This window comes from Cervus canadensis, chromosome 14 (assembly GCF_019320065.1).
Source record: "Cervus canadensis isolate Bull #8, Minnesota chromosome 14, ASM1932006v1, whole genome shotgun sequence".
In the NCBI taxonomy this organism is placed as follows: domain Eukaryota; kingdom Metazoa; phylum Chordata; class Mammalia; order Artiodactyla; family Cervidae; genus Cervus; species Cervus canadensis.
Genome location: NC_057399.1, coordinates 19,340,858 through 19,366,480, shown reverse-complemented (window position 1 = coordinate 19,366,480; position 25,623 = coordinate 19,340,858). Strand labels below are relative to the sequence as shown.

General features: G+C 41.1%; 1 protein-coding gene across 1 annotated transcript in view; it reads right to left on the bottom strand.

The window, feature by feature from the left end:
• LOC122453006 (guanine nucleotide-binding protein subunit alpha-14) overlaps positions 1 to 25,623 on the bottom strand; it is a 182,188-nt gene that overhangs the window by 69,661 nt on the left and 86,904 nt on the right. The window lies entirely within an intron of this gene.

The following is a 25,623-nucleotide window of genomic DNA, read 5'->3' as shown; positions in this document are numbered from 1 at the left end:
GAAAGCCCTAAACATTTAAGGGCTTTCCTACTGCTAATCCCAGCTATAGCAGGGCTGGGGGTGCTGCCTCAGAGGTCAGGGAGGGTCTGAGGAGCAGAAACCCCTGGATAGGAGAAAAGGCTGACTTGCCAATTCCTTTCTTTCAGACACATGAATACAATGGATCCTTGAACAATAAAGCACCTTCCCCAGTTGTACCAAATGTCTATATTCCTCCCCCTCCTCATATTCCAATTTGCTCCTCAGGAGGCCCTCCAAACTCATGACACTTTGTACATGGCAACCAAGGAACATTTTACAACATCAAACCATTCCTATCACCATTAAATATGTATAGATGCCCAGACAACCTGTATGAAACATGATGTTGGGGCTTTACATTAGACTGAGATACTGCTTGGACAGACAGAAAAAGTTGCAATATAAGTGGTAGACTTGAGTGATGGAATTAAAATACTTTCTAACAGTTTTTGTGATAATTTATCTATGAGATCTTATCACCATATTTGAAACATAACGTATTTATGGTTCATTTTCAAATTCAAGTATTGCTTTAAAGAAGGTATTTTTTAACAATTCAGGTTGATATGACCTCAATAGGGAAAAGTTTCTTCAAATTGGAATAATGAAAAATGATCTGAGAACTAAAATGACTCAAGAAAAGTTGGATATTTCAAATGGATGAATTGTAATATATACAATATATATTCAATACACCTGTTACAAAAAGTCATTTAATTCAGCATTTCTAGTAAAATAACATGAGTTATATGAAAATCTTAATTAAAATAATATAGTTAATTATTTTACTATAAAAGCCAAAAATTCTAAAATAGAAAATGACTGATTAATTATAAAATATTTTATTCTTCATTCACATTTCATTGACCCAACAGAATATCCAGACAGTGTAGTTACAGTTAAATTCAATCATCTTTGACACTTTGTTGACTATTAGTCCCATTAAAAACCATAGGTGTTCGTATCTTTTTTGACATTTGAGTTTATAAAGATATGTTTGTCATGGTAAGAGGATTCAACATATTAATAATGGTTTCTTAGCTTGATTACTCCGGAGAAGGCACTGGCGACCCACTCCAGCACTCTTGCCTGGAAAATCCCATGGATGGAGGAGCCCGGTAGGCTGCAGTCCATGGGGTCGCTAAGAGTTGGACATGACTGAGCGACTTCACTTTCACTTTTCACTTTCATGCACTGGAGAAGGAAATGGCAGCCCACTCCAGTGTTCTTGCCTGGAGAATCCCAGGGACAGGGGAGCCTGGTGGGCTGCCGTCTATGGGGTCACACAGAGTTGGACACAACAGATGCGACTTAATAGCAGCAGCAGCAGCTTGATTATAGCCTGTAACTATTTAGACTTATGGGATGTGGGTCTTCACCTGTATTCTTGTCAGGGTCTTCTAAATATCAGGCCCTGGAGAAATATCTAGGGGATTCGTCCAATATTTCCATGTGGATGACTGAGACAACTGAGTATTTGATGAGATCTTTACAAAAAAAAAAAAAAATGTTCCTTTGGATTGATCTTTTCAAAGCACAAACCTGCTTTTCTGTCTCCCCATCCTTGGCTCAAGACCCTCAGTGGGGTCCCTGTAGCTCAGGAAGGGAGACCAAACTCCTCACTGTGGCCAGCGAGGCCGTGGGGTCTGGCCCCTGCATGTCCCCAGCCTCTGTTCCCAGCACATTTCTCCACCCTCTGTGCTCCGGCCACACCGGCCTCCTTGAGGCAGCCTTGGTTCGTGCTTTGCACATTCCTAGGATGGTCTTCCTTCATCTCGCTCATCTTTGCTCTTGGCCTGACTTCTCTGTTGCGGTCAAGTCCCTGCACTCTAGGTTCTCAAGGGGCCGTGAACGTCTCAATGGAGCACCTGTTCCAGCTGCACTTTTGCCCATTAATGTCATTCCTCCTTTGACCTGTCTCCCCTACCAGCCTGTAAGTTCCATAAGGGGAGACAGGGGCCATGTTTGTTTTTATCACGTTGTTTCCCCTTGGGCCAGGACACGACTGAGCAGCTTTCACTTCCACTTTCCCCTTGGGCCAGGAATTCTGTACAGTTGGCACATAATGTGCTCAATAAGCTTTTATAAGATTGTGGTAAAATACACATAACAGAATTTACTGTCTTCGCTATTTGTAGGTATGCAGTTTGGAAGTGTTAAGCATCTTCACCCTATTACGCAACCAATCTCCAGAACTCATTTTATCCTGCAGAACTGAAGCTCATACTCATTAAACAATTCCCCCTTCTCCCCTCTCCTCTATCACCTCCCCCCAGCCCGTGGCAGCCACCTCTCTTCTTTCTGTGTCTAGGAGTTTAACTACTCTGGGTACCTCATGTAAGTGGGATGATCACACAGCATTTGTCTTTTGGTGACTGGCTTATTTCACTTAGAATACCCTCAACGGGACTTCCCTGATGGCGCAGCAGTAGAAAAATCTGCCTCCAATGCGGGAGGATGCAGGTTTGACCCGTGGGTCAGGAAGCTCCCCTGGATGAGGAAATGGCAACCCACTACAATATTCTTGCCTGGAAAATCCCATGGACAGAGGAGCCAGGCAGTCTGCAGTCCATGGGGTCGCAAAGAGTTGGACATGACTGAACATGCACACACGTACAGCACAACACCCTCAAAGTTCATTCCTGGGATAGCATTTCCTTCCTTTTGAAAGCTTGAGTTATATCCTAGTATTTTTGAATACATGATAGTGATAAGGAATTCACACAGTCTTGGCCACCTGCACTATCTACAAATAGGAAAATAGATGGCTCAGCCTTTCTCAACCACCAGGGTGCTGTGGGCGTAGCAGTGATGTCCACCATGGCAGGAACAACCAGGACAGCGGCCAAGCGGGAGCCTTATCCTGATCCTCTGGGACCTCTTCTGGTTATTCCCCTAGTCCCCACAATGGTGAATATTACAGTCACAAATATTAAATATTAAAGCCCAGTCTTTTGCACACACTCTGTCCTTTGATCTTCACAACCATCCTACAATGTATGAATTATTACCATCATCTCTATTATACAGATGAGAAACCCGGGGCTCATTCTGTTTAGTAATCCCTGCAAGATCAGGGGTTCTTGATACAGGATCAGTAAGAGAGAGAGGGGGGATTTACCCAATCAGACTCTAAGGACAAAGCTTACTGTCAGAAAAGAATGCCAGGGTCATAGACTTAGTCATGCTGTTCTAATGAGGACAAACGTGAAGTTCACAGCCACACACCCTAAGCCCAGGCAGATCCACCATCCTGCAGGCACGTGCTGCTGCTGGGGCCCAAGCAGAGCCTCCTGACAGGTGTGTATCCTCAAGAGCAGTCTTAACAGTGAAGCAAAATGCTTGTTGCTTCACTTCCACCTCCAGAGGTGGCAAAGGTGAGTGCTGTCTTCTCACATAAGAGATGAGGAAACTGGCTGTGAGTCACCCAACAGGGCAGAGCTGGTGCAGATGCAGAGCTGTGGCTACAAACCACATTGTCAATGCCTCAGCCTTGGAAAGTGAAAGTCGCTCAGTCATATCTGACACATGGCGACCCCATGGACTATACAGTCCATGGAACTGTCCAGGCCAGAATACTGGAGTGGGTAGCCATTCCCTTCTCCAGGGGATCTTCCCAGCCCTCTGAAGGAACTGCCTTTCACGTCATCCCCGGTAAAGCGTCTGCCTACAATGTGGGAGGACCCAGGTTCAATCCTTGGGTCAGGAAGATCTCCTGGAGAAGGAAATGGCAACTCACTCCAGCAGTCTTGCCTGGAAAATCCAATGGATGGAGAAGCCTGGTAGGCTACAGTCCATGGGGTACCAAAGAGTTGGACACGACTTCACTTTCACTTTCATCCCCTAAAGAGTTAGTCCTGCCCTGTATAAACTCTCAAAGTGCCTGTGGACACCCCACTGGGGCACAGCCCCTGACTGCTTGTTTGCAGATAGGTCTCTTGTTACACCTTTAGTCCAGGAAGTGTAGGGCTTGGGAGTCTCTCATTTGGGTACCACAATCATGGTGTCCGCTATATAGTCAGCTCTTAAAACATGGTTAAATGGATAGAACAAACACGAGAAGTCCTCCACAGGTCTCATATCATGGACAACTGCAGAGAGTTGAGATATGAATTGTCTAAATACAATTGTGAGGAGACCAGTTTCATGATGACTCTTGGCTGTTGAGGCCCCAACTGATAACTGAGGACCGGAGAGAAGACCCTGCACTGTCAGAGCTTGGTCCAAAGTCCTGGATTGGATTAGGTCTCCACTCTTGCAGAATCTTGGGGTCCCTGCATCTCCTCCATCTATGATGCTGCCATGCTTGCTTCTACTCCACCCTGGCAAGGTTGACCTCGGGTCCCGTGCTACTTCACCCCAAGCAAAGATTAATACTTCCATGTTCTACACACCACAAAGCTGACATGAACAGAGAAATAATGTAACTCTCACATAGCAAGCTGTGACTTGGGCACTCATAAGTCAGAATATACGCAGAGTACATCATGAGAAATGCTGGGCTGGAAGAAGCACAAGCTGGAATCAAGATTGCCAGGAAAAATATCAATAACCTCAGATATGCAGATGATACCACTCTATGGCAGAAAGTGAGGAAGAACTAAAGAGCCTCTTGATGAAAGTGAAAGAGGAGAGTGAAAAAGTTGGCTTAAAACTCAACATTCAGAAAACTAAGATCATGGCATCTGGTCCCACCACTTCATGGCAAATAGATGGGGAAACAGTGGAAACAGTGGCTGACTTTATTTTTCTGGGCTCCAAAATCACTGCAGATGGTGACTGAAGCCATGAAATTAAAAGACGCTTACTACTTGGAAGGAAAGTTATGACCAACCTAGACAGCATATTAAAAAGCAGAGACATTACTTTGCCAACAAAGGTCCGTCTAGTCAAGGCTATGGATTTTCCAGTAGTCATGTATCAGTGTGAGAGTTGGACTATAAAGAAGGCCGAGCACCGAAGAATTGGTGCTTTTGAACTGTGGTGTTGGAGAAGACACTTGAGAGTCCCTTGGACTGCAAGGAGATCCAACCAGTCCATCCTAAAGGAGACCAGTCCTGGGTGTTCATAGAAGGACTGATGTTGAAGCTGAAACTCCAATACTTTGGCCACCTGATGCAAAGAGCTGACTCATTGGATAAGACCCTGATGCTGGGAAAGACTGAGGGCAGGAGGAGAAGGGGACGACAGAGGATGAGATGGTTGGATGGCATCACCGACTCGATGGGCATGGGTTTGGGTGGACTCCAGGAGTTGGTGATGGACAAGGAGGCCTGGCGTGCTGTGGTTCATGGGGTCGCAAAGAGTTGAACACGACTGAGCGACTGAACTGAAGTCAGAAAAATCACTTGACTCACCCCAAGTTTCTACACCAAGGTAGAGAAACTGAGTTCTAAAGGCCGTTCACTTATAAGAGGTTAAAGCCAAATCTGTCACCAGCCCCAAAAACAGAAACATTTTTTAAAAAGTCACTGATCTTGCTTTTGGACACAGAACATTTTGAAAAGAAAAGGTTAAAAATGATTTTAAAGATTAATAAAAAGATGATATAAATTTATTTGATCAATATCAATATTTTAAAATAGTCTTCAATTCTACCTTGTGGTTATTTGAAGAATTAAAAAACAAACATGGGGCAAAAAAGGATAGGTTGAAGGCCAAGAGGAGACATTGAAAGACTTATCACCTGGGGCTGAGGTCACAGAGCAGAGAGACTCCACGGCTGGGCAGGAGGTTGGGTGAGGAGTTGTGGGGTGGGGGGTACAGACGAGGGGATCCTCTTACTCTCTTTTAAGCTGCAATACAACCCAGTTAGTATCTTCTTTTTCCAGAAGGGAAACTGAACAACAAAAAGATTAGTTTATTTAATCTCTGTCCAAGGGCAAAGTCTGTCCAAGGCGACTCAGCCTGGAAGTGACTGTTGAGTCTTGGGTCCACTCCTGGGTCTCTGTTGGTGCATGCACTTCCCATGATAACACATGTGCTAGTTTTACCCTGAGTGTTTTCCAAAATAAATGGCCAAGCTACACCCTCCTATCAGCCTAAGCGCTGTCTTCACCTGGTTCAGATATCCCAACACTTGGGACTTTATCTTTAATTCTTCAGGGTTCTGCTCTAAATGAGATGGCCCCAACAGGACCTGCAGCTAGGGGCTGAGGTTGGGGTGGACACATGAGAGATAAGTCATTCTCTGCAATGACAGCCATGATCAGGACCACAGGCACCAGTTAACTCAAACTAAGGATCTGAACTGAGTCTCTGTCTGGATGACCTGTCCATTGATGTAAGTGGAGTGTTAAAAGTCCCCTACTATTATTGTGTTATTGTCAATTTCTCCTTTTATGTCTGTTAATATTTGCCTTACATATTGAGGTGCTCCTATGTTGGGTATTATACATCTACAACTGTTGTATCTTCTTTTTGGATTGATCCCTTGATCATTATGTAACAGTCTTTATTTTAAAGTCTATTTTGTCTGATATAAGTATTGTCACACTGACTTTCTTTTGATTTCCATTTGCATGGAATACCTTTTTCTATCCCCTCACTCCCAGTTTGTATGTGGCTCTAATCTGAAGTGAGTCTCTTGCAGGTAGCATATATACAGATCTTGGTTTTATATCATCACTTCCAAACAGAAACTCAACACTGAGACATTGAGCACAACTGTTCATTTATTTTGCACAAAAGAAAAATCTAAAGGATGTGATTTTTAGAATGAAAATTATTGGTGAATGGAAGCATAGGTGACTTAGCTTTGACATCACACCTAATTGTGTATTGGAGTGTGTGGTTGGGGCCAGTAGCACAAGTCCATTCGGCTCTGTTTCTCATCTCTTTGTAAGACTGTTCTCGCTGACTCCTCCACGAAATCGACATGCTGGTGGGCGCTTCTCCACCACCTCTGCAGATAGCAGGAGAACCAGAGGCCTCAAGCAGGAAGCAACGTTTTGATTCACAGGGAAGCTGAAGCCTTTGGTTGGAAGGCAAACTCTGGTATCAGGTGACCAAGAGATATAACCAGATGTGATAAGGGGGTAAGGGGGAGGAGAGCACAGTCCAGAAGGACTTTCATTCCAGGACCCAATGCTGATAAAACACAGAGCAGGGAAAGGAATAAAATTACAATTCTATCTCTAGATTCTGTTCCAAATACCAATAAGGGAAATGTCTCTTCTCTTCCACTTAAGCTTTTCCTTCACTGTTTTCATATTTGGGAGGAAAAAACCAGCTATGGGTTATAAGTACTTCAAAACTTTTATTATCATTGAGAGCCTGCCAGCTTGAGGTTCTTACTTATTGTCATCCTTTACTGCAAATGTGATCTGCAATCAAATCAGCAGGTAACTTTTGGGTAAGGTGGTCTGGCTGGTAACAGAGATTCCTCAGAGGGCCTGTGTGGGTTCCCTGCTTTTGTGCCTGGTAACCTCAGGGCAGGAGACCAGCCTGCTTCTCACTTAAGGTTTCTCATACTCTCCTGAGTCTCTCACTGTAATGCTCTGCCACAATCCTCTGCCACCCCCAGTCCCTTTTAAAAAAAGAATTTCGTTTATTTATTTTTGGCTGTGCTGAGCCTTTGTTGCTGTGGGCTTTTCTCCAATTGCAGTGAGTGGGGCTACTCACTAGTTGCAGGGTGTAGGCCTCTCCTTGTTGCATCTGGGAAGATCCCACATGCTGTGCATAGGGGCTTCAGTAGCTGTGGTTCCCAGGCTCCGGAGCACTGGCTCAATAGATGTGGTGCACAGGCTTAGCTGCTCTGCGGCAGGTGGGGTCTTCCTGAATCAGGGACCAGACCCATGTCTCCTGCATTGGCAGACAGATTCCCTACCACTGAACCACCAGGGAAGCCGTGCCCTAGCCTTAAATTGTGAGTTATTTCCTTTTTCAGAGTAGATGGTCAGAAAGTTGTTAATCCACACAAATACTCCAGCATGGTTGGCACACATGGATAACGATCCTATTTAAGCGAAAGTTCACTTCCGCACACTTCCTGCATCCTTGGTTGAGGGGCTTGCCTTCTGCAGGACTGGGAGTGTTCCTCCAGGATGTTTGTTCCTGGCATTCATTTACCCAGTGTTTCCCCAAACTCCATTATTTATGTACCTGTCTTGTTATTTTTTCTATATCCATGTACCAACTGTATGATTATATAATATTAAAAAAATTTTACTTAGATAAATTTGTTATGTAAGGAAACATGATTGTTATGAGTGAAAAACCAGTATCATTTTCCATGAGTAATCAAATTAAATACACTATAATAAGACTTTAGTGAGATTCTAGCTACAAACATCTGGTCTATCCCCAGTGATCTGGGTACTTCATTTTGGAAAATGATACCCATGAATTATTGTCCTCTTTATGTGAAATGTACCCCTTTGCTCTTAATCGTGAAAGGAGCTTTCCCCCTCTTTTTCTCAAGGGGCTTCTGATATTCTACCCAGGAACCTCACCCACATACAAAAAAACTGAGGGTTGAAACTCATGTAACTAAAAGGGAGCCAGAAAAATGTCTTAGTGCTAAAATTTTAAATTCTTTCTGAGATTTGAGAAAGCAATATGAGGTTCAAGTTTCAGCATAACACTCAGAAAGGCTCATGGAGGGGAAAAAAAAAAAAGTTTCTTTTTAGGAGCCAGGAGAGAACATCGGCCAAAGGAAAATAAATCCTTTTCCAAGTGATAGACCAAGGACATCTAAACAGAAAGCCAACTGTTCTCAAGTTTAACTACAATCTTCAGTGAAGACCACCTCCTGGAGAGTCAAATCGAGGAGCTGATAAAGCTTCCCAGATAGACATGGCCATCTCCCATAGTCTGTAATGTCTTCTGAAAGCATCTGGGAGAAGTTGTTGCATTTTAGCTCAGTTTTACAGAATATGATGTACTGATATGTAAACAGAACAGAAATGGGGACACAATTCTAGACATTGGTGTAAATGGTCTACGAGACTAGCAAGCAAAAGAGAGTATGGACATTCTGATGTGACTGGCAGGTTGACTCTATGGGGAGAGGGCCTTATTTCTCTTGTTCTCTCTTTGGATCCTAAAACAGAGCACGTAGTAGGAGCCTAATAAATACTCATGCATGGGTATTTATTGACTAAGACAACCAGGATGATCACGGTTTGGGAAAGCAATAGGAAGAGGGTTTGTCTGACCAAGAGAAGACTCAGGACTAATTGGACAAGTCTGTTGAGTAACAAGGCACCCTCACATGGGGGCAGGTGAGCTGCCATTTGCCCTTTCTGATGGGGACTCTCGGGACCCGGGGCCAGCCACACAGGGCAACTCAGGTTGTGTACTGGGTTTCCTGGTAAGGGGGCACATGGTTTAAGAAATTTCCTTTTGGAATCTTAAAGCAGGAGTGATTCTCAGTAGCAAGTAGGGTGGTCCAGAGGAGAACAGTGGCATTGGGGGCACTCTGCTTGGACCCTGTTACACTGACCTTGGGCAGCAGCTATGCCATGTGCTGGCCATTTCTGCCCCGGTGAGTGCTACGGTCCTGGTACTTGTTATTCCAAAGATACTGATTTATGGGAGAATCTGGCTAATGCTGGGGGAAATTCCAAATGATTCTCCTACTGCTATGGTCAAAATGTTTGTGCCCCACCTCCCCCAAAAATCCATATGTTGAAAACCTTATGCCCAAAGAGATGGTATTAGAAGGGCCTTTGAAGGTGATTAAGTCATGAGAATGAAGCCTTATATTATAAAAGAGCACGGAGAACTCCTTCGCTCCTTCCACCACGTGAGGCCACCAGGAGACGTCTGCAACCCAGCCTTGATGGCACCCTCATCTCCAACTTCTAGCTTCATGCTGTGAAAAAACACATTTTATTGTACAATAACTACCCAGTCTGTAGTATTTTATAGCAACTCAAACAACCTAAGACATTTAACCAAGTGCAATCCAATGGAAGGAGAGATACTCAATAAAAATGCAAGTTCTTGGGCTCCTCCTCAGTTCAACTCTGACTGGCCCTTTCAGGAGCCTGGCAATATATGCATTTTAAACAGAGCGCCAGGGGTTCTGATGTTTCCAGTTCATGGAGTGATTGGGAAGCCCTTCTCCAGATCCCTAAGGGGAACCTCTACTAATGGAATCTACCTGGGGCTGCAACGCTTGAGATTTTACATCATATTCAGTTTAGCCGATGGGTTTCCATACGAAGTTCCAATCTCATTTCTACATGAATAAAATATCTCCACAGGAGCTCTGTTTTTCAGTTTCCAGAGAGGAAACATTTTTAAGGTGCCATAAAGATTCACTGAGTTAAATCAGTCCTGCCTGCTTCTCCCCAACCCCTTATCACCATCACAATCATTTCACCTTCCCCAGCTCCGCTCTTGTAAAGAGAAATGGTGCTATTTTCACCATGAAAGAAGTGGCAGTGTCCTAGGCAACACAGAATTGGAAACAACTGGAAACAGGGTTCATGGCTGCTCTCTCAGCATACGAGGTAAGTACAAGGCTTTCGAAATAGAAAAGCTGAAAGAATTTAAGTGATGAGGCTCAATACACAGTTTGAGATTCTTTTAAAAACCAAATAAAACAATGGAGCAGAATTCAAGATGCTGTCTCATATTTTATAGTTCTTTTGTTTCATTAATCTACAAAATCATTTTTATTGCCTAACCAAGAAAAACAGCAATGCTAAATATTTATTTCCTGCCACTTTCTCTTTTTGGGCCTCATTTTGATCAAGATGGTATTTTCAAGTTCAAACTTGATTTCTGAGTAGTTCTTATACGAAGCAAAGCCAAAAGATCATGCTAACAATTTTCAGTCACAAAGAATTTTTGAATAGATGTTTTGCCAACTTGAAGTATCAAAAATAATATACTTCTCATATTTGCCACAAGTGCATTTAAAAGTTCAAATGAAAGAAGATAAGGCTACTTTTTGCTCTAAATTAAGTTGAGCTATTTACCTATACAGCCAAATTTCTATAATTTGCTATAAATGTGGTACTCATAAAAAAATTAATAGAAATATTCAGTTTAGCATTAACTGCTTTATGTCAGGAAACAGCTGTCATTAATTGACATGCATCTCGTGTGTAGTCAACATGATTCAGAGATCTTTGTCACTAGCGAAACATTCTGACACTTCCACAAAGAGTTATACAATTCTTCTCATTCTGTATCAATAGCTCATCTGTATAAGATTTTGGAAAAGTAATAAAATAAACAGAATCCTAAGAATCAAATGCTTGTTAATGGCAAAACTCTATTTTGGAAAATGCCCAGGACATCAATTACTTTTCCCTAAAAATGAATAAATCACACAAAGGATAGGGAGAAAACTATTCAAATAATCTTTGTGGCTTATAGCTAAAATATTAGCAATCCTATTAGAAGTACAACTCATTTCCCTTATAAGGACAGTTAGGAGATCACTTTCTAGTCTATGATTCTGACTCAAAATTGTTTCTTTTTAAAAAGACAAATTGCAAGCATTTTCATAAATGATTTTAGAATCTTCCAGTCTGTGGCTCTTCCTGAAAATTGCCATTTCCTCTATTCTTACAGAAATGTTTACCAAGAAATAATACCACCAGGACACTGATAAGACTTCAGACTCTCAATCTCTGAAAGGATATGAGGAGTCATATAAACCCAGAATAGTCAACAGAGAGATGAATCTAAAGTCAGAAACCTGTTCCTACATAAGTTATCTATTAAGAAAAGCTTGATGTTTGCTCATGTTGAAAAATAATTGGAGAAAGAATATAGCAAAGACAAAAATTACTTAAAGGAAAAGAAAGAAGCTCTAAAAAGAGAGCTGACAAGAAGAAAGGATGGACTTAAAATCCTCAAGCCTCAATAAGAACAGGCAAGGAGACAAGGTGTCCGTTTCCAAACACCAAAGCATTTTGCTGAAACACCAGGAACTAGACTACCTGACTCACTCTTCTATCCGTCCTCCTCCACCCCAAAGATAAATGTAGATGAAAATAAATTAAACTATAAACAAAAGTAGATACTAGTGTAATTAAATGTAGGTTCAGGTTAAGAATAAAAGCATAGAGAATCCCAAAACTGCAGATCTTTCAAAGTACAAGGTACTATCATCCACTTTGGATGGTTAAACAATCGTTCTCTCAAAGTCCTGCTCACCATTCTGGCAGAACATGAAATGAGTTTTATACAGATTTAAGTACAGTAGTCCACCCCCCTCACTTATTCACGGGGTGAATTTGTGCAGTTTCAGCTACCTGTGGTCAACCATGGTCTGAAAATACTAAATAGAAAATTCCAGAAATAAAGAATTCTTCTGTTTTAAAATGCACACCCTTCTGAGCACTGTGATAAAAACTTGCACTGTCTTGCTCTGTCCTGCCTGCGATGTGAGTCATTCCTTTATCCAACATATCCCATCCATTCGTCACTCTGTAGCTATGTGGTTATCAGATTGACTGTCCAGTTATCACAGTGGTCGTGTTCAAGTCACCCTCATTTTACACCCAACATGCAAGAGTAACAATGCTGGCAACTTAAATATGCCAAAGAGAAGCCATAAAGTACTTTCTTTAAAAGAAAAGGTAAAAATTCTCGACTTAATCAGGAAAGGAAAAAACCTGTATGCTGAGGTGGCTAAGATCTATGTTAAGAATTAATCTTCCATCCGTGAAGTTGTGAAGAAGGAAAAAGAAATCCATGCTAGTTTTGCTGCTATACTTCAAACTGCAAAAGTTATGGCCACAATGTGTAAGTCCTTAGCTAAGATAGAAAAGGCATTAATTTATACAATATTTTCAGAGAGAGACCACATTTGCATAACTTGCATTATAGTATATTGTTAGAATTGTTCTATTTTATTATTAGTTACATTGCTAATCTCTTATTGGGCCTAATTTATAAACTTGATCATAGATACATATATGTAGGAAAAAATACAGTATTTGTAGAATTCAGTACTGTTAATATTGTGTGGGTTCAGGTCTCTACTTGGGGTCTTAGAGGTCTTTATCCTCTATGGATAAAGTTATGGCGACAGTGTGTGATTCTTTAGCTAAGATGGGAAAGGGGTTAAATTTTTACAGTATTTTCAGAGAGAGACTACTATAGATATTCAAATAGGTACATGGTGTCTTTCAACACCACTGTGATCAAAATATGTGAACTGACCTTTGAAAGATTCAGTTCAAGAACACATGTGTTAAGTAGTAGGAAGACATTGGCAATGTTGTATCAACCACATAAAACTCAGCCCCTGTCCTTTTCCCTCTTCCTTTCTTTAACCCAGGAGGCCTGCTGGCTCCCGGGCCAACTCATCCAGCTCATCACATTGTACCACCATTGCTTTTACCATGAATCCCCCTGCATTCCTGAGTAGGAAGACTCATTTCCTTCTTCCTGTTCCTATCAGATCTTTACATATCATTATTATTGTCTTGTCATGACATTATTTGTCTTCCTATTCGTCTGCGATTTCCCTTAGATTAGGAACTGACTCTCTTCTCTACCTTTGGACCCTAGCAGTTTGGATAATCCCTGCCCTAGAGTATGGAACTATGAACCATGGAACCATGTGAAGTCGCTCAGTAGTGTCCGACTGTTTGCGACCCCACGGACTGTAACCTACCAGGCTCCTCTGTCCATGGGATTTTACAGGCAAGAATCCTGGAGTGGGTTGCCATTTCCTTCTCCAGGGGCTCTTCCCGATCCAGGGATCGAACCCAGGTTCCCACATTGCAGGCAGACACTTTACCATCTGAGCCACCAGGCGAGCCCTAGAACAGTGCTCACTTAATGTCTGAATATTTGAAGAACTCCCTAACACCACTTTCCTTAGCATTCCTCCTCTAATCACCACAAAACCCAGACTCTTTCCTAAGGGCCTTCCTCAAATGTAGATGAAAGATTACTCCTGCTTTAATTCTGCTCTCAGTTTCCAAAACAACAAACCAGTTTGTGCCAGACTCAGAAACTGGAGTTGTCATCACATGGTCTTCATTATGGCTTCACCCACTGAAGAAGTTTCTTTTCTGGTGTACACCTGTGACTTAAGTAAGATCGCAGTCCAATGCAGGAGGTGCTTAGTCATTTCATTATTTATTCAGCATATACTGAGTGCCCGGGCTGGGCACTGATGCTAGGGTGTGAGTTTCAGCCCAGTGCAGAAAACCAACTCCCTCATTTCCTTCCCTCCCACCCAAGAGCCGTTTGAGCCTCAGTCCACCCAGAACCGTGAGCTCCAGGGTGACCAAAACCAAAACATTTGGTCAAGAATTTTTCAGTGTCTTACTAATATCCAAAAAAGTTACATATATATATATATACACACAAATATAATTTCCAAGGGACAACCTAATGATTCCTGAATGATAATAATCTCTAGCCTGACTCATCGAGATCTATTTCAGGGGAGATGTGTGCAAAAACAGGCTGAACTCCTTTCTCCAGTATGGGTTAAAATGACCAGGATGACCATATCTTTTTTTTTTTCATGAAATATAGTTGGTTTATAACATATTAATTTCTTCTGTATAGCAAAGTGATTCAGCTATACAAATACATCTATATATATATGTATACTCTCTTCTTTCCCACTCTTTTCCATCACAATATCGAACATAGTTCCCTGGGCTCTGCAGTAGGGCCTTATTGTTTACGCATTCTATATATATAATAGCTTGAGGATAACCACATCCTCTGATTGTTTAAGACCAGATCTAGTTTATACCAGTTGTCCTGAGGTGCTTATTAATAATATTCTTTCTCATTCTCAAACGTGCCCTGGTTTGGATAATGAAGTATACAGTCACCCTCAGTATAACTTTGCATACTGGGGTTGGGAGAGACTTTACAGCCTCTTCTGGCATTACAGCACTAATTTCCTGCTTAAACATGTAGCCTAAGAGAAGAAAACCAATAATGCATCAGTTTTTTCTTTTCATAAACTTCCACCTTAACAAAAAAAACAGTTTTTCAGTAAGACAATTGTGGGAGTTAGTAACATGTTTCTTCTATGGGAAGGATGCAGTTTTTCACTTTGCTATAAAACCAGCTGAACAACATAATCCAAGTAACTGCTTTGTTATAGACAGTGGGAAAGTATATGCAAAAGAGGTCACTTCAACTAAAAGAAAGCTGTATATGATAGCTATTATTTGTGTTAATTCTATCTCTAGTGACCTACTTATGGGGGGAAAAAACCTTCCCACCAAAAGCCAATTTGATGTCTCATCTAAGGCTGTAATTAAACATATAAAAGAAATTCTGTTGTTACAAGGAAAAAAAAAGTGGCAAATAAGCTTTCTCTTTTTTGTTCCATCAACACTGAGATGCCTTTGCTGGGATAATTAAGTGTTAATCCTCCAAGATGTGGGGAAGCAAAGAGAATGACTTGATTATTTTCATTTTACCCCAATGATACAGATAAATTCTTATTGTCTTTTCTTTTTTTTTTGTTTGTTTCTTTTTTGTCTTTTCTTTGGAATGATGGAGAAGGCAGTATGGAAAAATAATTAAAGACAAGCACTCCATTTGGGATTCAGTATTTTTTCTTGGAGTAAAGGGCCCATTCTTGCTGAATTCCCAAAATTTTCATATGCTAGAAAGCAGTTTGACTTTGGGTGAATGACTTAAACTCTCTGAACCTCAGTATCCTCATCAATTAAGTGGGCAGAATAATACTGTAACAGGGAAGAACAAATCTGACACCACAATAGATCTACAGCTTTTCCTGTGCTTAGTCATACTGGCTCTGCACCTTTTGCGAAGGAGTGTTGCCTGTATCCTGAAATCCATGAGATAGCCTAGTCTCAGGGCTCTGCCCTTCGGCAGTTCATCCATACAGAGATGGGGCTTCCCTGGTGGCTCAGCTGGTAACGAACCCGCATGCCAGTGCAGGAGACGCAAAAGACATGAGTTGGATCCCTAGGTTGGAAAGATCCCCTGGAGAAGGAAATGGCAGCCCACTCCAATATTCTTGCCTGGAAAATTCTATGGCCAGAGGAGCCTGGCAGGACAGAGGTGACAGTCCATGGGGTCACAAAGAGTCAGACATAACAGAGCACCCACATAAACACACAGAGATAAAGATGATCCAGTAGTTAAGAATCTACCTGTCACTGCAGGGAACGCAGGTTTGATCCCTGGTCTGGAAGATCCCACATGCCTCGGGGCAGCTGAGCCTGTGTGTCACAACTACTGCAGCCCACGAACCCAACAGCCCGTGCCCTGCAGCAAAAGAATGCAATGAGAGGCCTGAGCACCAAAACTAGAGAGTAGCCCCAACTCACTGCAACGAGAGAAAGCCATGTGCAACAACAAAGGCCACGCGCAGCCAGAAATAAATACACGGAACCTGCAGACCAGAAAAGAGCGTTTGTCTTGTTGGAGGTTTGCAGGAACATGGTGACCTGACTTTCGTGGACAGATGCAAAACAGGATTCCAACACTAAGAAGTTTGCAACAACAAACCACATCCCTCCCTCACCTTGTCTTTAAAAACATTTTGAGGAGTTCAAGGCTTTTGGGGCATGAGCCACCTGTCTCCTTATATGGCCCTGCAATAAACCCTTCTCTACTCTGAACTGTGACATTTCGGTTTGTTTGGCCTCAATGGGCATTGGGCGCAAGAACCTGTGTTCAGTAATGATACCATCCCCATCATCATTTGTTGTCAAAATCAAAACTGCTTTAATTCCAGAAAGTGGAATTCAAATATTAATTGTGATGATAAGTAATAAGCATAACTGTGGAAGAAGGAAATGTAATAGCTTGGAAGGCTGAATGCATTTGTAAGACAAGGTTAGAAACAGGAATTATCAACATTGAGACCAGGAACTCGGTGGCATTTCTAATAACAACAAGGAAGTTAGAAGTGGTGCCTGTTTTCATTTTCTAGGCTGCTATAACAAAGTGCCACAAACTTAAAACAAGAGACATTTATTCTCTCAGAGAGGCCCTGAAAGAGAATCTGTTCCTAGCTTCTCTCCTAGCTTCTGGGGGTGACTGACAATCCTTGATGCTACTTAGCCTGGAGCAGATAACTCCAATCTGCCTTTGTCCTCACGTGGCCATCATTCGTGTGTATATGTGTCTGAATTTAACTCTCCTTATAAGCACACCAGTCAGAATGGATTCAGGGCCCACCCTAATTCAGGATGACCACATCTTGACTTGATTAACATCTGCAAAGACCCTACTTCCAAATAAGCTCATAGATAGGTTCCAAATTCATCACGAATTAGGGGCACTCTAATGAGCAACACAATTAACCCTGTGCAGTGCCTGTTTGGGAAAGTGATCACAGGCTCACTCATAAAAACTTGACATAATTATTATTCATAGGATTTTACAGAAATGAAAAGGCAACTGGGGATTCCTCTGTGTTTTCCAAACAGAGCAAATTTTTAATACTATGAAAGAGGAAAGGGCTCTTCATTCTACTTGTCTTAACCATCATTTGAACTGTTTGCAGGACACTAAAGAATGAGATGGGAATACCAGGCCACCTGACCTGCCTCTTGAGAAACCTGTATGCCGGTCAGGAAGCAACAGTTAGAACTGGACATGGACCAACAGACTAGTTCCAAATAGGGAAAGGAGTCCGTCAAGGCTGTATATTGTCAGCCTGCTTATTTAACTTATATGCAGAGTACATCATGAGAAACACTAGGCTGTAAGAAGCACAAGCTGGAATCAAGATTGCTGGGAGAAATATCAATAACCTCAGATATGCAGATGACACCACCCTTATGGCAGAAAGTGAAGAAGAACTAAAGAGTCTCTTGATGAAAGTGAAAGAGGTGAGTGAAAAAGTTGGCTTAAAGCCCAACATTCAGAAAACTAAGATCATGGCATCTGGTCCCGTCACTTCATGGGAAATAGATGGGGAAACAGTGGAAACAGTGTCAGACTTTATCTTTTTGGGATCCAAAATCACTGCAGATGGTGATTGCAGCCAGGAAATTAAAAGACGCTTACCCCTTGGAAGGAAAGTTATGACCAACCTAGATAGCATATTAAAAAGCAGAGACATTACTTTGTCAACAAAGGTCCATCTAGTCAAGGCTCTAGTTTTTCCAGTGGTCATGTATGGATGTGAGAGTTGGACTGTGAAGAAAGCTGAGCACTGAAGAATTGATGCTTTGAACTGTGGTGATGGAGAAGACTCGAGAGTTCCCTGGACTGCAAGGAGATCCAACCAGTCCATCCTAAAGGAGATCAGTCCTGGGATGTTCATTGGAAGGACTGATGTTGAAGCTGAAACTCTAATACTTCGGCCACCTGATGTGAAGAGCTGACTTATTTGAAAAGACCCTGATGCCGGGAAAGATTGAGGGTGGGAGGAGAAGGGGACGACAGAGGATGAGATAGTTGGATGGCATCACCGACTTAATGGACATGAGTTTGGGTCAACTCCAGGAGCTGGTGATGGACAAGGAGGCCTGGCAGTTCATGGGGTCACAAAGAGTTGGACACAACTGAGCAACTGAACTGAACAAGAATTTTCACTTTATAGCTTTTCCCCTCACACTTATTTTCTACATGAAGCACCTTCCATAACTGAAGTTACTTTATTAGGCCTAAATGTGGGTGAGCAAGTAAGCTTTTGCCTCAATGTGGCAACATCACTTTAACATCATCAGCAACAACCCCAGAAGCTTAGGGATCTTATACCTGTTTTGTTTGGTCAGCACATTGTTCAGCTTTTTTTTTTTTTTTTTAATCTGAACCTCTTTTGCTGGGGCACACATTCACTAGTTAAATTTAAACACACCCACGGTTTCTCCCTAGTCCTCACTGCCTAATGTCTGGTCCAGTCCCACATTTATGATACCTGTGGGAGCTCTGGAAACACAAATTGCCAGCTCTGATCTCCATGATCCCTAAACCCTATGCTTCTGAAACAGACAGGCCAGGACCTGGGACCTGGAACCCTGTACCAGACCAAGTCTCCTAAATAAAGTCTCCTTCAGTAACAGAATACCAAGAAGCTATTAGGAACTAAAATAATCATGCAAGGGCAGTTGGGGCAAATTATAAACAATAAGATACAAAAAAAGTCAAAACCCAACTGCCATTTCTGAGGTGCTGGGAGCAAAAGCAGGGTACTTCACATGAACCCTGCCCACAACACCACCGAAGTCACCCCTCCACCTGATCCATGGATCCACCCCCACCCTCACCCCATTTAAGGCATCAGCTTGCACACCCTCCAGCTGCAAGGAAATCTGTTGTTTGTTTTTGCTCCCCCTCCCAACAAAGCCTTGCCTGAATTCTGCCTGAATTCCTCCTATCAATTTCTATTGATTAAAGAGTTCAAGAAAGCAGGTTGGTAACAAAATCAGTCAGATCACTTTACTCCATGTCACCCCAAATTCCCTTCCTCAACAATTAGGAGCTAACCCTTCTCCCTCATTAACCAGTTGTTTTGTAATTATTCTCAGTTTGGCTTTTATCTCCCCCACAACTCAATTAAAAATAGCTTTGTATTTCGTATCCTCCCACAATACCCAGCCTCACAATCTGCACAGAACAGACACTCAGATGCATGCTGGCTAGAAACGAAAGGGCCAGCAAGAGAGCCTCCTGCAATTATTCTCATCTTCCAGGGCTAGACACACTGCCACCTTTAGAGTGGGACAAAAGAGCTGCCCCCAACAGAAAGCCTTGTTCTGGCTGTCTTCCGTCTCTCCTCATCCAACAGCGCCATGAGGCCCCAGGGTCAAGGACACATATCCACTTTTAATCCGTGTCCTCTCCCCAGCTTCAAGGCCATGCTCAAGGCACTTAAGATCCTGGAATTTCACAACATAGGCCCTTTTCCAGTCCCTCCTCTTGAGGGTGAATATGACATAGGTTTGCACATCCCTGGGCCTGCCAAGAGACAGGTGTCTGAGAGGGGGTGTGGACAAAGCCTGGATGTGCTGGCCTGAGTGCGTGCAGAGACCTTTGCACTGTGCTTGGGAGGTGGTGGTGACAAGGGGCACCAGCCAGGGTCTTCCATTTGTACCCCTGCCCGGGCCCTAAAGCACCTCCCAGTGGCTCAGTGGTAAAGAATCTGCCTGCCAATACTCAGGTTCTATCCCTGGGTCAGGAAGATGCCCTGGAGAAAGGGAATGGCAATCCATTCCAGGATTCTTGCCTGGAGAATTCCATGGACGGAGGTGCCTGGCAGGCTACCATCCATGGGGTCGCAAAGAGTCAGATACAACTGAGCAACTAAACAACAATTGGGGCCCTAAAAACGTAAATGCCTCCCTGGCTTGACACACACATAGCAAAGAAATATCAATGCCAAAATACTCTTATTTCTCCATTTTACCAGGATGTACTCTCCCAGCCCGGATATATTTTGCTATGTATCTACCCAGTACAGAAACATCTGACTTCCTGTTATTTGCTGAAAGGATGGCAGACTAAAAGAAAGAGTATTTGTTTTCACCTAGAGCTTTTAAAAACTGAAGAAAACTTCAAAAGCATATAAGAATGGTTGTTATTTGCTCAGTATGCTAAGATTTTTCTGAGTCAACCAGTGTTTCTCAACCAGCCATATTTCCCAGGACAATTGGGAATGATGTCATATGATCACATTTAAATCAATATCTACCCTGAAATAATCATCATCCAAACATGGGCATTATCATAAAATGCATGCAAGTTAGGCAGTGCAGCATGAAGTCAATTTGACAAAACTAATTAAAAGTGCATTTAAAGTATCTTCAAAGTAGCCATCACATCACACTTTGTATCTTCTTCTATAATGTAACCATTATCTACACTTTGAAATCCAAACAATCTAATGGGAGATGTAAATGAGGTAGCCTTGGCAGGACTTTTGCCAGGGTCAGGCTGTCCGCAGAAGAAACAGTTGAGTTATAAGCCACAGTGTGCATATTGAAAGGGTCACTTTCACACTCATACTTATACACTGAAAACCTAGTTACAGTAGATCTCAAGATCAGATGTGAAAATTTCTCTGTTTAGAATATTGGGGTCTAATTCCTGCTTTGAATCCTCTATGAAAATAAAAACTCAATTCTGATTTTCTTGATGAAAACAGTGTATATTTCCAAATAGTCTGCTTTGTCTCCCCTGCTCCTGCCCCCTTTTGAACATATATGGATGAATGTTTTTCCATGAGAGAATGAAGAGCAAAAATTTAAACCTCTGGCAGATTAGATCAGCTAAGGATTTTCATTATACTTTTTGCAGAAATTTTGTGCCTGCAACTCAACAACCAACCAAATCAAGAATCCCTGTCTCATGTTTTTGCATAGTTTGATGCACATCCTTCTAGCTGTTCATTTCTTCCTCTCCCTTCCTCATTCTTTTTCAAATTCTGAATCTTCTTGGGTTTCTGGAGGATACAATTTCTATTCATCCACAAGTTTTTACAATCCAAATTCTGTCCTGCAGATACGCAGGGTCTTTAAATTTCTTTATCCCGGTTGGGACATCCAGTTAACCATCAGCTGGCATAAGCTCACCTTTTTCCCACCCCAGCCTGCCCTCTTTCCTCATGAAGTACATCTGTGGCAGGCTTAGGATTAGTCAAAAGATCAGATCAATTAGGATCTCCTCATAGTCATATACACATGGCTTACCCATTCACCTTTCCAAGTGACCCTAAATCACTAGACCATCAGATTCTGAAGTGCTGTCCCCAAACTGAAGCTGCAGCCCTCCTTCATGGGACCCTCCCCTGCTCCTAAAGTCTGGTCAATTCCAGCCCCTCAGGAGGAAATATAGTTTTTTTTAAAAAAGCATTAAAGGATTATTCTCATACCAGATCTGAGAAGCATCTTTAGGGAACAAAAAAATAAGAAGAAAAAGGGTTTGGTGGCATGTTCTTTATTTTTGTTAAAAGACAATTACTTTCATTTTCTTGGCATATATGATACAAAATATGTACAGTGATTTTAGAATGACGATATTTACAACATAGCCTTAATACAAAGATATCCAGGCAGTCAACTATTCCCCCAAAGCTCTTACATAAAATAGAAAGAATCTATACTATCCAAATTCTAGGAGATTATTTATGTGTTTGCTTTTTTTGGTTTATTTTTATGGGGGGGTTAGTGGTGAAAAGTGAAGGAACTGTGGAGGCTTTTGAGAGATTGGGAAATGAGCAAATCTGAGGAAAGGATTCAGAAATGAAAATAATGTGAGAAAAGATGCTCTGAGCAATTTTAGAATCATCAAATGTTGGGTTTTGGCATACAGCAGAAATTGTTGATGAATCTTCCTAACTAGAGTTGAAAACTAACAGTCTTGTACTCTGAGGTATGATACAAGTTACATTAACTGGTAAATTAGGTTATCTTTTTTGTTATGGCCTACTATGTACAGATGTAAGAACTGGACCATAAAGAAGGCTGAGTGCCGAAGAATTGATGCTTTCAAACTGTGGTGTTGGACAAGACTCCTGAGAGTCCCTTGGACTACAAGGAGATCAAACCAGTAGATCCTAAAGGATATCAACCCTGAGTATTCATGGGAAAGACTTGCTGAAGCTGAAGCTCCAGTACTTCGGCCATCTGATGTGAAAAGCAGAGTCATTGGAAAAGACCCTGATGCTGGGAAAGATTGAAGGCAAAAGGTGAAGGGGCTGGCAGAGGATGAGATAGTTAGATAGCATCACTGACTCAAAGGACGTGAATTTCAGCAAACTCTGGGAAACAGTAGAGGACAGAGGAACCTGGCACGCTGCAGTCCATGGGGTCACAAAGAATCAGATACAACTTAGCGACTGAACAACAACAACGACACCAGTTATAATAACTACTTTCTGCCCCTTTACGAATTCCAAGATGACCTCACAAAGAATGATGACTCTCTGATACAACAAAAGAAACAAATGCTACCAAAAATCCAATTCACCCAGCAAGTGGGCAGGAGTCATCTGTCCCCAGATGATCTACCACTGTAGCTCTATTTAGCCTTGATATATTAGAGAAACAAGAGCTAATTTTAAAAGCATGATTATTTTACCTTAGTTTTCTTTTAATACCTCAGACATTTCAGGTGCTTGTAACCAAATTAAATTAGTCTGGTTAAGCACCACCATGCCTGTAACAATGAGAGTCTAATTTAGTTTCCATCTAGCATCAAGCAATGGGAACACAGCCAGACAATGAAAATGAACCACTGTAATGCAGGCTAACAGGGGAAAAGCAAAGGTAATAACTCTGTCCGGGTTTTCTAAAGGTTGCTATATCATTATGAAAATCCAGGTAAGGACCAACTCCCATTTACCTAGTGATGATGTCACCTTCTGAAAAAACATGTCCCAAGAAAAATTGCCTATCAAGATCCCAAACTAGCTTAGTGGAAGGTAACAATTCTCAGACATCACTCAGAGGAGCATCATAAATAGTTATTGTTGACGAAATGGTAAAATCCCAATTATCAGGCTTCCTCTTATTTCCCCTGCCGCAACTCAGCTCTTAGATTTGGCAAACTCCTTCCTTTGAACCTCTAAGACTATGCAAGAGACTGGGAGAGGGGGAGGCTAGCACTGTTTATGGAGACACTGTGTGCTAGGCACTACACTACCATTTTCACAAGTGGCATTAGGGGAGAAAAATCATATCTGTGTGGCATATCAAAAGTAATCTCAGATGAGTTAAAGATGTGTATGCAAATATTTAAATAATCAATATGTCAAGAAAGTAAAGGTGGACATTTGTCGAATATTGCATTAGCAAAATTCAGATTTTTTAAAGTATAAACAAAATATAAAATACACCATTAAAAAACATGAAAAATCAAAGGCTTTGCTAGCCAAAAACTGTTCTAATAACAAAGAATTTATATTCTTCACTGAAATTGAAGTTTATATTCTTCATTCTTCATTTATTAAAATTAATTTTTAAAAGACAACATCAACAGAAGAGAAAATACAAAAGGAAAATAAAAATACAAAAGGAAAATAAAAATACAAAATACAAAAAAAAATACAAAAAAAAAAAAAAGGAAAATACAAAAAAGGCAATTCAAGAAAAGAAAATACAAGTAGGCACATGAAAAATATCTGGCCTCCCTGTAATGAAAGAGCACAAATGAACACCATGAGATACTGGATTCTATTAGAGGGGCAAATTTGAAAAAAAAAAAACTCCAGTGTTAATGGGAATATAAGAAAAAATACACCTACTCCAATCTATTCCTGCAGTACCTGTGCAGCAATATGAAGCAACACAGTAATGTGGATCAACATCCTTCAAAATGTGACATCATGTCATCCAGAAATTTCAATTCTAGGATTTCAAAAGAAATTGTGGGACAAGTAGCCAAATATAAATACAATGGGACAGTGATCACAGCATTAAACACAACAGGAAAAAAAAATTCAAAGTGGTAGGTGATGCAATCAATTAGTCATGGTGAATCTATACAACAGAAATATTATATAGCTAAGAAAATCAATGTAGATGGATACTTACTGACATGAAATGATATTTCTAGTATAGTAAATGAGAAAATAACACGTAAAACTGGCAGAGAGTACATTAAAGGTGAAGAGGACTCCCAGTACTCAAATTCAAGGTCTGCCATTTACCTGGTGCCTAACCTTGAACCTCAATGACCGACTCTGGAAAATGGAGACGACATTATTACAAGCACTGAGGCCAGAGCGTAATCCTTAGCAAACACTCAATGAGTGTCAGTGTTACTTTGAGGTGAAAGTGATCTAGATCCTTCTTATGCTTCATACACACACACATACTTCTAAGTTGGAATTATCATCATCAACTGTCAATCACTAGGTAGCAGAGATACAGTGTTTGGTTTTATAATTATTTATTCATAAAAAATAAACAAAATTCTATCCACTTCTGGTCATGAGCATCCATGTTTATCATCATCAAAGTTCAAACCTTAAAGCTTTTGCTAAAAAAAAATTTTTTTTAAAGTTTTAGCCTCCATTTTATTGTCAGAGAGAGCAGGAACACAATCTGTTCTGCTTCCTCACTATTCTCAATATGAGGGCTTCATATCCTGTAGGCTATTCTAATATTAAAGTTAACAATTTATATGAATTTTACAGTGATACTATTAATACATCACTGAAAAAACTTCAGATCCCCAAGATAATTATGTCAAAATATTCTCTGACAGGATTTTTGGCTGAAAGGTCTCTGTTTATAAAATGAAGAATTGAGCTACATTATATATTTTTTCCCTAAATTTTCAGAAAAAATATAAGAATCCTGATCTAAATTGCTCACAGACATGGAGCTTATTACCCTGAGCTAGCAGCCAAACTGGGATCTCATTTCTATTTTGACAATTAAAAATAAAATCTTATACTTGTTTACATGTTTTATGGCTGATTTTTCTTTTCTAAAATGCAAATGTAAAAGTGGATACTTTTATTATTACCTTTGCTTTTCTATCCATCTAACTAGCAAAACTTAAAGTGAGATAATAAAGTGTCGGTGAACGTGTGGGGAAGTTTTCATGCATTGCTGCTGGGAACAATAAATTGGTACAGATGCTTTGGAGAGATTTTGGCAGTATTTTTTAAAATAAAAACGTGTATATTCTCAATTGGTACCCTATGATACTATGCAATGGTTTAATTTTCTTAGGCATGATCACTGTATTATGGCTATATAAGAGAATGACCTTGTT